Genomic DNA, 13726 nt, shown 5'->3' with positions numbered 1-13726 from the left:
AATTTGACTTTTTCTTTGTCAATTTGGATGCCTTTAATTTCCTTTTGTTGTCTGATTGCTGAGGCTAGGACCTCTAGTACTATGTTGAATAGCAGTGGTGATAATGGACATCCCTGCCGTGTTCCTGACCTTAGCGGAAAAGCTTTCAGTTTTTCTCCATTGAGAATGATATTTGCGGTGGGTTTTTCATAGATGCCTTTGATGATATTGAGGTATGTGCCCTCTATCCATACACTTTGAAGAGTTTTGATCAGGAAGGGATGCTGTACTTTGTCAAATGCTTTTTCAGCATCTATTGAGAGTATCATATGGTTCTTGTTCTTTCTTTTATTGATGTGTTGTATCACATTGATCTATTTGCGGATGTTGAACCAACCTTGTAGCCCTGGAATAAATCCCACTTGGTCGTGGTGAATAATCTTTTTAATGTACTGTTGAATCCTATTGGCTAGTATTTTGTTGAGTATTTTCGCATCTGTGTTCATCAAGGATATTGGTCTATAGCTCTCTTTTTTGGTGGGATCCTTGTCTGGTTTTGGGATCAAGGTGATGCTGGCCTCATAAAATGAGTTTGGAAGTTTTCCTTCCATTTCTACTTTTTGGAACAGTTTCAGGAGAATAGGAATTAGTTCTTCTTTAAATGTTTGGTAGAATTCCCCCGGGAAGCCATCTGGCCCTGGGCTTTTGTTTGTTTGGAGATTTTTAATGACTGTTTCAATCTCCTTACTGATTATGGGTCTGTTCAGGCTTTCTATTTCTTCCTGGTTCAGTTGTGGTAGTTTATAAGTTTCTAGGAATGCATCCATTTCTTCCAGATTGTCAAATTTATTGCCGTAGCATTGCTCATAGTATGTTCTTATAATAGTTTGTATTTCTTTGGTGTTAGTTGTGATCTCTCCTCTTTCATTCCTGATTTTATTTATTTGGGTCCTTTCTTTTTCTTTTTGATAAGTTGGGCCAGGGGTTTATCAATTTTATTAATTCTTTCAAAGAACCAGCTCCTACTTTCGTTGATTTGTTCTATTGTTTTTTTGGTTTCTATTTCATTGATTTCTGCTCTGATCTTTATGATTTCTCTTCTCCTGCTGGGCTTAGGGTTTCTTTCTTGTTCTTTCTCCAGCTCCTTTAGGTGTAGGGTTAGGTTGTGTACCGAGACCTTTTTTGTTTCTTGAGAAAGGCTTGTGCCGCTATATATTTTCCTCTCAGGACTGCCTTTGTTGGGTCCCACAGATTTTGAACCTTTGTATTTTCATTATCATTTGTTTCCATGATTTTATTCAATTCTTCTTTAATTTCCAGCTTGACCCATTCATTCTTTAGAAGGATGCTGTTTAGTCTCCATGTATTTGGGTTCTTTTCAAACTTCCTTTTGTGGTTGAGTTCTAGCTTTAGAGCATTGTGGTCTGAAAATATGCAGGGAATGATCCCAATCTTTTGATACCGGTTGAGTCCTGATTTAGGACCGAGTATGTGATCTATTCTGGAGAATGTTCCATGTGCACTAGAGAAGAATGTGTATTCTGTTGCTTTGGGATGAAATGTTCTGAATATATCCGTGATGTCCATCTGGTCCAGTGTGTCGTTTAAGGCCTTTATTTCCTTGCTGATCTTTTGCTTGGATGACATGTCTATTTCAGTGAGGGGAGTGTTAAAGTTCCCTACTATTATTGTATTATTGTTGATGTGTTTCTTTGATTTTGTTATTAATTGGTTTATATACTTGGCTGCTCCCACGTTGGGGGCATAGATATTTTAAATTGTTAAATCTTCTTGTTGGACAGACCCTTTGAGTATGATATAGTGTCCTTCCTCATCTCTTATTATAGTCTTTGGCTTAAAATCTAATTGATCTGATAAAAGGATTGCCACTCCTGCTTTCTTCTGATGTCCATTAGCATGATAAATTCTTTTCCACCCCCTCACTTTCAATTTGGAGGTGTCTTCAGGCTTAAAATGAGTTTCTTGGAGGCAACATATAGATGGGTTTTGTTTTTTTATCCATTATGATACCCTGTGTCTTTTGACAGGGGCATTTAGCCCATTAACATTCAGGGTAACTATTGAGAGATATGATACCATATGTGGAAAACCCAAAAGATTCCACTCCAAAACTGCTACAACTTATACAGGAATTCAGAAAAGTGTCAGGATATAAAATCAATGCACAGAAATCAGTTGCATTTCTCTACACCAACAAGACAGAAGAAAGAGAAACTAAGAAGTCAATCCCATTTACAATTGCACCCAAAACCATAGGAATAAACCTAACCAAACCTAACCTAGGAATAAACCTAACCAAAGAGACACAGAATTTATACTCAGAAAACTATAAAGTACTCATGAAAGAAATTGAGGAAGACACAAAGAAATGGAAAAATGTTTCATGCTCCTGGATTGGAAGAATAAATATTGTGAAAATGTCTATGCTACCTAAAGCAATCTACACATTTAATGCAATGCCTATCAAAGTACCATCCATCTTTTTCAAAGAAATGGAACAAATAATTCTAAAATTTATATGGAACTAGAAAAGACCTCGAATAGCCAAAGGGATATTGAAAAAAAAAAAAAAAGCCAACGTTGGTGGCATCACAATTCCGGACTTCAAGCTCTATTACAAAGCTGTCATCATCAAGACAGCATGGTACTGGCACAAAAACAGACACATAGATCAATGGAACAGAATAGAGAGCCCAGAAATAGACCCTCAACTCTATGGTCAACTAATCTTCGACAAAGCAGGAAAGAATGTCCAATGGAAAAAAGCCTCTTCAATAAATGGTGCTGGGAAAATTGGACAGCCACATGCAGAAAAATGAAATTGGACCATTTCCTTACACCACACACAAAAATAGACTCAAAATGGATGAAGGACCTCAATGTGTGAAAGGAATCCATCAAAATCCTTGAGGAGAACACAGGCAGCAACCTCTTCAACCTCAGCTGCAGCAACATCTTCCTAGGAACAACGCCAAAGGCAAGGGAAGCAAGGGCAAAAATGAACTATTGGGATTTCATCAAGATCAAAAGCTTTTGCACAGCAAAGGAAACAGTTAACAAAACCAAAAGACAACTGACAGAATGGGAGAAGATATTTGCAAACGACATATCAGATAAAGGACTAGTGTCCAGAATCTATAAAGAACTTAGCAAACTCAACACCCAAAAAACAAATAATCCTATCAAGAAATGGGCAGAGGACATGTACAGACATTTCTGCAAAGAAGACATCCAGATGGCCAACAGACACATGAAAAAGTGCTCCATATCACTCGGCATCAGGGAAATACAAATCAAAACCACAATGCGATATCACCTCACAGCAGTCAGAATGGCTAAAATCAACAAGTCAGGAAATGATAGATACTGGCGAGGATGCGGAGAAAGGGGAACACTCCTACACTGTTGGTGGAAATGCAAGCTGGTGCAGCCACTCTGGAAAACAGCATGGAGGTTTCTCAAAATGTTGAAAATAGAACTGCCCTATGACCCAGCAATTGCACTATTGGGTATTTACCCTAAAGATACAAACGTAGTGATCCAAAGGGGCACTTGCACCCGAATGTTTATAGCAGCAATGTCCACAATAGCCAAACTATGGAAAGAACCTAGATGTCCATCAACAGATGAATGGATCGAGAAGATGTGGTATATATACACAATGGAATACTATGCAGCCATCAAAAGAAATGAAATCTTGCCATTTGCGACAACATGGATGGAACTAGAGCGTATCATGCTTAGCAAAATAAGTCAAGCAGAGAAAGGCAACTATCATATGATCTCCCTGATATGAGGAAGTGGCGATGCAACATGGGGGCTTAAGTGGGTACGAGAAGAATAAATGAAACAAGATGGGATTGGGAGGGAGACAAGCCATAAGTGACTCTTAATCTCACAAAACAAACTGAGGGTTGCTGGGGGGGAGGGGGTTTGGGAGAAGGGGGTGTGATTATGGACATTGGGGAGGGTATGTGCTTTGGTGAGTGCTGTGAAGTGTGTAAACCTGGTGATTCACAGACCTGTACCCCTGGGGATAAAAATATATGTTTATAAAAAATAAAAAATTAAAAAAAAAAACACATTGAGATATCACCTTACACCAATGAGAATGGCCAAAAATAACAAGACAGGAAACAACATGTGTTGGAGGGGATGTGGAGAAAGGGGAACCCTCTTCCACTGTTGGTGGGAATGCAAGTTGGTGCAGCCTCTTTGGAGAACAGTGTGGAGATTCCTCAAGAAATTAAAAATAGAACTTCCCTATGACCATGCAATTGCACTCCTGGGTATTTACCCCAAAGATACAGATGTGAAAAGAAGGGCCATCTGTACCCCAATGTTTATACAGCAATGGCCACGGTCACCAAACTGTGGAAAGAACCAAGATGCCCTTCAACAGACGAATGGATAAGGAAGATGTGGTCCATATACACTATGGAGTATGATGCCTCCATCAGAAAGGATGAATACCCAACTTTTGTAGCAACATGGACAGGATTGGAAGAGATTATGCTGAGTGAAATAAGTCGAGCAGACAGAGTCAATTATCATATGGTTTCCTTATTTGTGGAGCATAACAAATAGCATGGAGGACTTGGGGAGTTAGAGAGGAAAAGGGAGTGGGGATAAATTGGAAGGGGAGGTGAACCATGAGAGACTATGGACTCTGAAAAACAATCTGAGGGGTTTGAAGTGGCAGGGGGTGGGAAGTTGAGGTACAAGGTGGTGGATATTATAGAGGGCACAGATTGCATGGAGCACTGGGTGTGGTGAAAAAATAATGAATACTGTTATGCTGAAAATAAATAACAATTTAAAAAAAAATCTTGTCCATATGTCCTCTCACTTCCAAGCATGGTGACAGAATTTTTAATTAATGCTTCTAGTTATTGATTTTCTACAACTGACCATCCTCCAAAATATTCTTACATGGACTTTTAAAAATAATTCTTATATTAAGATTTCTAGGGGCGCCTGGGTGGCTCAGTGGGTTAAAGCCTCTGCCTTAGGCTCAGGTCATGGTCCCAGAGTCCTGGGATCGAGCCCCGCATCAGGCTCTCTGCTGGGCAGGGAGCCTGCTTCCTCCTCTCTCTCTCTCTGCCTGCCTCTCTGCCTACTTGTAATCTCTGCCTGCCAAATAAATAAATAAATAAAATCTTTAAAAAAAACCGATTTCTAATAAATTGAAATTAATTTTCCTTAAAATTATTTGAGAATTTTTTTTGCATTTGCCATTTATTCCATCTCATTAAACATCACTATCTAATATCTACCTCCAAATAGCTACTAGCATTTTTAACATTTATACCACAATAAACTTTGATGGTATACTGCAATGTTTAGCTATACTGCTATTGCATATAAAATCAGGACTTGGTAAAGCATACCAAATATACACAAATGTACATTTTTTATCCAGTAAGATTCAATTTATCTGAGGTAGACTGTTTTATATAGAAGTATCTCGAACAAATAGGAATATGTTTTCTTCTTTTATAGATTAATACTTCCAAAAAGAGATAGCTTATTTGACAAAGTTTCTGAAACAAACTATGACCTCCTACAAAACTGAAGTGGTTGAAAAGACAAAATATTACTAAATAGCCAACAATACTATGTTTTTATTCGCTGGAATCTGGAGATTAAGGAAAAAATACACTCTACTCTAAGCCATGTTAGGTTGGAATTATTATCCTAATACTCTGAAGAAAATTTTCATTAAGTCATGGATTTTTATGTGTGAAGGACAAGCAGAGAATTATCTTTAGGAAATGGGAGAAAATTGCAACTACTTTTCAAATGTAACCTTGACATTTTGAAAAATGCAGTCATGGATCTGTCCCCATGGGGACAAATATATTACCCTTCATTTCTGCACCAAAATTCAGGACATCATAGCCAGATCTGATCTAATCTCCATGGTCTGTCTTAGAGCGGTTATATGCTTATAAAGATATGTCCCAATGAACAGCAAAGATTCACTGAATGTTTCTGTTCCCCACCATTTCAATTGATACTGACAGTCATCCTTTTTTTTTTTAGCCTCAGGTTTTTCAAGATAAAAATCAGTTTTTATGCAGTAAAATAGATGATTCAGCCAAAAGAAAAAGTTTGTGAGAACTTCAAAGCAACCACAATCCTTTGGACTAAGAATTAGATCCTATGGCTCCATTCTCCCAGTAGGACACACTTACAGAAATCAACATTGCTTACAAACATCCAGAGTTTGCCTTCATTTAACCCCTTATTAATGATAAATGGAAGGAAGGTTTAGAGTCACTAAATCCACTGCCACATAGGTCATTATTTTCTTTTTTTCTCCTCTTTGCATTGAGATAATCTATACAAAAGTGCTTTACCTGGTACCTGAAATAAATTAGTTATCCAATAATGTGTTCATTGTGGTCTTTTAATTGTTTTGTTTCATTCATTTTTCCCTTTACACCTTGAAAAGATACTAATTAAGAAATTTTAATCAATACAGTCAAACAGCAGACATCCTGTTTATTATCTGCAGACCTTTCTAAATCTCTAGAACAAAAAAAATAAACCTTTTTAATGAATCTCATCATTGGCAAGTTCTTACTGGTAATTTCATACGTGTGAGTCATTAAAATTTTGCCTCTGTGTATGCTGAGGAATAGGAGAACTTCGATTTTTGTCACTTTGCCAATGTGCTCAACTTAAGCATGATCTCTTCTTATATTTCAATGTTGCTGTCTATCATGGGGTCTGAGGACCTGGCCTTTGAAAGCACTATAGAACTTGCTTCCAATGCAAACACAGTAATTTCACTTCAACACCATATCACAATATATCTAAATAGCGAAATCACATAGTTAACCCAATATAACTCAATAACTTATTCATTTCAGGGTTTTATTTTTTCTTAATTGCTTTATATTTGTACTGTCCACATGGAATTGTGCTTTTATGTACCTCCATTTCCATAGTAGGCATATCAAACATTATGAACACAGTTCACTTACAAAGGCAAAAACCTTATGATATTTCATTTCATGCATTACAGTTTTTAACCTAATTGATTTTCCTTATGGAAAATTTTAACACATAAAATGATGTAGTGCCTTTGTTTGTTTACTTACTTTGTTTGTTTACTTACTTGCCATCTCTCTTCTACACTAGAATATCAAGTTCTTTGCTGCTATATCCTCATTGAATACAGTACCTAGCACACATCAGATGTATAATAAAGATTTGTTAGATAAATGAGCAAATAAACAAAAGCACAGTAAATGTCTGTCTGTACTTGTTCAATCTTATGGAGGGTCAAAAACTTACAGTATTAGGTGGGACAATATGGCCCCAATGGAATGGAATTGAGTATTTTGCTCCTCTTAGGTCACTTAGGCTCTGTCAAAGGACCAGAAGGCTAGGGTGTGGTTAAAACCCCTAAATAAGAAATATATTAAGAGCTGACATTATTATTTGTAATCTCAAGGACTCCAAATTCTGTTTTTTTTTCTTCCATTTGTATCTTCCTTTCTCCAAATTATTTTATAGAGATCTGTCTGATCTATTGATCAGAGATCAACACCCTAGGTCAGAAATAGCCTAATAGAATCTGTATTCTTAATATTTCTAATAATGTTCTAAAAATAAAACCAAAACCAATGTACTCATAAACATCATTTGAGAATCATAAATTTATGACATTTCTCTGTTTACATAATATGTGCACATACATGTATACTATATACTCATATTCTTACAAAAACAAGAATATAAAATGCATACACAAACTGAGAAATAAACCAGGAAAATAGTTTATAAAGAAGGAATGGTTCATATCAATTAAAATTGTACAAGTTTTCATAAATTTCTAGCTGGCCTATTAGCAAATTGGAGGTTTTTTTGAATGGCCAATTATCTCCTTATCTCCTTAGAAAGTATATATCTTCTAGCCTCCAAAGGTGACAGTCAGGGCCAAAACAGGAAATATTATTAGTTGAATGGTATTAACAAGTTCTGAGTTCCAAGGTTGGAAAGTAAACTAGAGAGCTCCAAATGTGGAATTCCTGAAAAGTCAGAGAAATAAGTTCAACAAAAGAGCAACTGGCAAGGGATGGGATGTCTTAAAATTTGTTCATTGCATATATGATGTATTTAAATATGCAGGTTTTGTTGTGCTAAAAAAAAGTTCCCTTTTATGCCTAGTGTTTTAAAATTTTGTAATCACTGAAAATACTGAACTTTATAAAATGTTGTTATGGGGTCTATGGGTGCCTTGGTAGGTTAAGTATCTATCTGCCTTTGGCTCAGGTCATTATTTGGGAGTCCTGGGATGGAGCCCCATGTAGGGCTGCCTGCTCAAGGAGTCTGCTTCTCCTTCTCCTCTGCCCCTCTCCTCACTTGTGCTTTCTTTCTCTCTCTCAAATAAAATCTTTCTTAAAATGTTATGACATCTACCAAGATACATATTTTTTTTTGCACAGTGACACATTGCCTGATACTCAAATGATAAATCATTCTTGAATATTTGGATTAGATTCTTTCTTTAATGTAATGTAATGTAGTGTAATGTGTTACCATATTTTACATAGTAAACATACTATTGAATTTATATTATTTTACTGACCTTTTCCTTTATTACAAGTTTTTGAATTACCTTTACACTGTTGGACTGATTTCATTGTATAGGTTATCTCAAATCATTTTTCAGATCAGGTGGGGTAAAAATAATCACACATTTATGGCACAAGAAGGATAAACAGAAGAACAACTTTGACTCTCATGCTTCCATCAATGAGAAAATAGTTATATTTCTATATATACATAAATATGCATATTTATGTCATTATGTACATATTTGTACCCATATGAGATGTTACAATCAGTATATTGAGCAGTGATTCTTTTTTTATTAAAGGTTTTACTTATTTATTTGACAGAGATCACAAGTAGGCAGAGAGGCAGACAGAGAGAGAGGGGGAAGCAGGCTCTTGCTGAGCAGAGAGCCTGATGCGGGGCTCGATTCCAGGACCCTGAGATCATGACCTGAGCTGAAGGCAAAGGCTTAACCAACTGTGCCACCCAGGAACCCTGAGTTTAGTATAATTTCTAGTTCAAATTTAATTTCTAACTCTATCTTTATTAAAATATCAAACAATCAGGGTAACACAAGAAGTAAAAATAGTACAGGTCCCTGGCTATATTTTAACCTCTCTATACATATATATTTCTGCTGTTAAAGGCTCTAGACTCTATTCCTTTAGTATATAGACAGAGAGAGAGACCCAGCCCTAGAAATAGTAGTTGTAACATCAGAATAATACAGTAGCAAAGCTTTTCAGTAAAAGGGTAGAGAAATAATCCTAACTGAGAATATCTTCTACTCTTCTATTGGCAGAAGGTCTCAACTATTACCCTAGAATATTATGCAGTAAAACACCTGGTACACAAGGTCAAATAACATTACTGATTATATATATATATATATATGTATATATATATATATATATATACATATATATTTCTATTTTTATGACTGCCAATCAGGAAAATACTTCTCAGTCTATCTGTACATTTTAACACATATTCAATCCCCAATTTGGGGATGAGATAAATGACTGACCCATCTGACTCAAAAGTAGTATCCATTTCTATCACAGTAATTATAAACGATGTGAGTATAGGGGAGGCTATCCATTTAAATTACTTCATATTCTTTGTTCTAACTGAATTCTGTCCCTATACTCTATAAAAAATATGTTAGAATTATAATCTCCAGCACCTCAGAAGGTGATTCTGTTTTGGAAATGGGATCTTTATAGAGTTAAGTTAAACCGAGGCCATTTGGGTGGCCCCTAATCCAAAAGAACTATTATCCTGATAAAAATGGGACATGTAGACAGAGAGACAGACACGTAGAGGGAAGATGATATGAAGAGACATAGGGAGAAGACAGCAACTGACAAGCCAAGAAGAGAGGCCTAGAACAGCTAACTGAACATTAAAAAGAAAGAAAGAACAAAAGAAAGAAAAGAACCTTCTCTCATAAAGCCACACCTGCTGACACCTTAATCACAGACCTCCAGCCATTAGAACTGCAAGGAAATAAATTTCTTTTGCTTAAGTCATCAAGTGTATGGTATTTTGTTATGGCAGCCCTAGAAAACTAATATGCCTAGTTTCCCATAATGGTAGCATCTTGCAACAGTAGAGTAAAATATCGCAACTGGGATACTGACATCGATAGAGTCAAGATACAGAACAGATCCATTACTACAAGGATTTTTCTTGATGCTTTTTTAACACTACATCCATCTTCTTCCCACCTCCCTCTTCTGGTCTCTGAATGCCAGTGACAACTAATTTGTAAGAATGTCATATAAATAAATCATGGGGTGTATAAACTTTTGGGATTGGCTCCCCCCCCCCTCAGAAAATTACATAGACATTTATCCAAGTAGTTGTGTACATCAGGAGTCTGTTACTGAGTAATATTCCTTGATATGGATGAAGCCAGGATATTTAACCAATCACCCCTTATAGAATGTGTTTAGTATCTCTAGTTCTTGGCAATTATGGATGGATCTTCTTGGAATAATTGTGTACAGGTTTCTGGGTGAACATAAATGTTCATTTCCTGGAGATAAATGACCAAATATGCAATTGGGTCATTTGATAGTTACATAATTTGTTTTATAAGAAATTAACAACCTGGGGGCGCCTGGGTGGCTCAGTCATTGGGCATCTGCCTTTGGCTCAGGTCATGGTCCCAGGGTCCTGGGATCAAACCCTGCAACAGGCTCCCTACTCAGTGGGAAGCCTGCTTCTCTCTCTCCCACTCCCCCTGCTTATGTTCCTTCTCTCATTGTGTTTCTCTCTGTCAAATAAATAAATAAATCTTAAAAAAATAAATAAAATACATGGAATATCATAAAAAAGAAATTAACACCCTGTTTTTCAGAATCACTGTACCGTTGTATAATCCCATCAACAACCTATGAAAGATATAGTTTTCCTATATCCTCATGAATATTTGATGTTGAGACTATTATTTTTAATTTCAGTCTTTGTGATAAGTACAAAGTGAAAATTTATTGTGATTTTAATTTACATTTCCATGATTGATGATGCTGCTGAATATTTTTATTTGCTTAATTTATATTTATATGTATTCTTTGGTGAAACGTCTATTCATATCTTTTGTTCATTTTCTAAATGAATTGTTTCCATATTGTTGAGTTTTGATTTTTTTTTTGTATTTTAGACAAAAGTTCTTTGTCAGATATGTGATTTGCAAATATTTTATCCCTTTCTGTACCTTCACTCCCCCCCCCCCCCGTTAACAGGGTCTTTTGTTGAACAAATGTTTTTAAGTGTGATGAAGTACAGTTGCTCAGTTCTTTCATTGATGGATCATGCTTTTAATGTCAAGTCTAAGAAATCTTGCCTAGATCTTGGATCCTAAGATATTTTTCTTTTATTATTTGTTATTTAGTTTTGTCTAAGACTTTTATAGTTTTATGCTTTACATTTAAATTTGGGATATATTTTGCATTAATTTTTTGTACAATGTGAGGCTTAGGCTGAGGTTCTTTTAAAAACTTTCTTATGGGGAGAAACTGGGTAGCTCAGTTGATTCTGTCTGACTCTTGATTTTTGCTTAGGTCATGACGTCAAGGTTGTAAGATCGAGTCCCACATTGGGCTCCAAGCTGGGCATGAAGCCTGCTTAAGATTCTCTCTCTCTATCTGCCCTTCCCCCTCTTTTTCTAAATAAGTAAAAATAAAATAGAGATAAAATAAAAATAAAAAATTTTGCTTATGGGTACCCAGCTGCTTCAGTACCATTTGCTAAGAAGGCTCTCCTCAACTGAATTGTGTTTTGCTTGTTTGTTTTTCTTTGCATTTTTGATAACAAATCATTTAGGTACATTTCTATGGGCCTGCTTCTGGGTTATCTTGTTTTGTTTCATTGATCTATGTGTTTTCCATTTTTCCAACATCATACCGCCTTAATATATATCTGTAGGTGCTTATCAGGCTTTATATTAGGTACAGTGATTCCTCCCACCATATTTTCCTTTGTCAAGTTTGTTTTTGCTATTGCAGGATGTGTGCCTTTTTGTTTAAATTTTATTATGAGTTTATCTTTGCAAAAACACTTTCTTGGATATTGTGTTTTTAGTTTTAGTTTTCATATTCATTGTTAGTATACAGAAATGTGGTGACTTTTTGTGTGTTGGTCTTGTATCCTATGACCTTGCTGAACTACTGATTAGTTCTAGGGTTTTATTATTGTTGTTGTTAGCTTCCTATGGATTTTTAATAGACAGTCATACCATCAGCAGATAGGAGCAGTTTTATTTACTTATTTCCAGTCTATATATTTCTTTCGTTCTTATCTCATTGTAGTGGTTAGAACCTTCATATTTTGTTTAAATAAGAATGAGGGAGTGGATCTTTGCCCTCTTGCCAATCTTAGATGGAAAGTTATCAGTCTTTCATTACTAAATATTATGTGGGTTGTAGGAAGTTTTTGTAGATGCTGTTTATTAAGCTGAAGAAGTTCCCATATGTATCTTGTTTAGTAAAAGTTTTCATGTGAAGGGGTTTTGGATTTTGTAAAATACTACTTTATCAATTGATATCAAAATATGATTTCCTTAGTCTGTTCATATAGATGGTAGATTATAAAGATTGGTATTTGAATGTTAAAACACTTTAGCATAACCAGAATAAATCCTGCTTGACAATGGTATATATATTCTTTGTAGACATTGCTCGATTGGATTTGCTATACTTTGTTGACAACTTCTGTATCTAAGTTCATGAGAGACAGTATCTGTAGAGTATTTTTTTTTCTTTTTATATTGTCTTAGTCTGGTTTTGGTAACAAACTAATACTAGCCTCATGAAAATTACTTGAGAAGTGTTTCCTCCTCTTCTGTTTTCTGGAGGTAATTCTATAAAATAGGTATTAATTTTTCTTTAAATATTTGGTAAAATTCTCTAGAGAAGAAATCTAGGCCCAAAGATTTCTTTTTCAGTAACTTTATTTTAATTGGAAGTACTCTGAGAAACGCATACTCCTGCTTGGAAGGGTAGGAAAAGGGTAAGAAGAGATGTGGTGGAAGAAAAATCATCAACTTCTTGCTCAGTGCCAATGAAACCATAGTGGGGAGGGAGGGAAGCATCCTGGTTTTTCTGTTAGTATTTAGCTGGAGTAGAAAATAGATTACCAGACAACATCTAAGGTTGGGTTGTCCAGTTTGGGGCCATTTGGTTATAGTTGCAGGCTTTATTGGAGATTTTTTGGTTTGTTTGTATTGGTGATTCAGGATTGGATGCTTCTCTAGGACATTAAGAAATCCAGGGAACCCCCTGACATGCTATTCTTCAAGTCCTCCATTCTCCAAGCACCATGTTTTCTTATTCCCATCTTTCAGAGAGTTCCCATGCTTTATGTGCAGGGGTTTTTTGTTATGTGTGAGAAGACCCATGAGGAATGGGACTATTCCACACTGCCAGAATTGGAAATCCATCTACGTTGCCCTATTTTTTTTAGAATAAAACAAAAATTGAGATAATGTTTGTGAGAATTACATGATGTGATGATTAACTCCTAGCCTGGAATATTAAAAGTATATACTTTGAGCTATTAAGGGTCTTCTAATGACTTTGATGAGAAATAAGTTCAGAAGCAGGAAGGGTGGGGAAGAAATGAGAAAAATGGAAAGTAAAAAAGGCCAGAG

The sequence above is a fragment of the Mustela nivalis genome (assembly GCF_964662115.1).
Source record: "Mustela nivalis genome assembly, contig: HAP1_SCAFFOLD_556, whole genome shotgun sequence".
Classification (NCBI taxonomy): Eukaryota; Metazoa; Chordata; class Mammalia; order Carnivora; family Mustelidae; genus Mustela; species Mustela nivalis.
Note: the sequence above shows the minus strand (reverse complement) of the source record.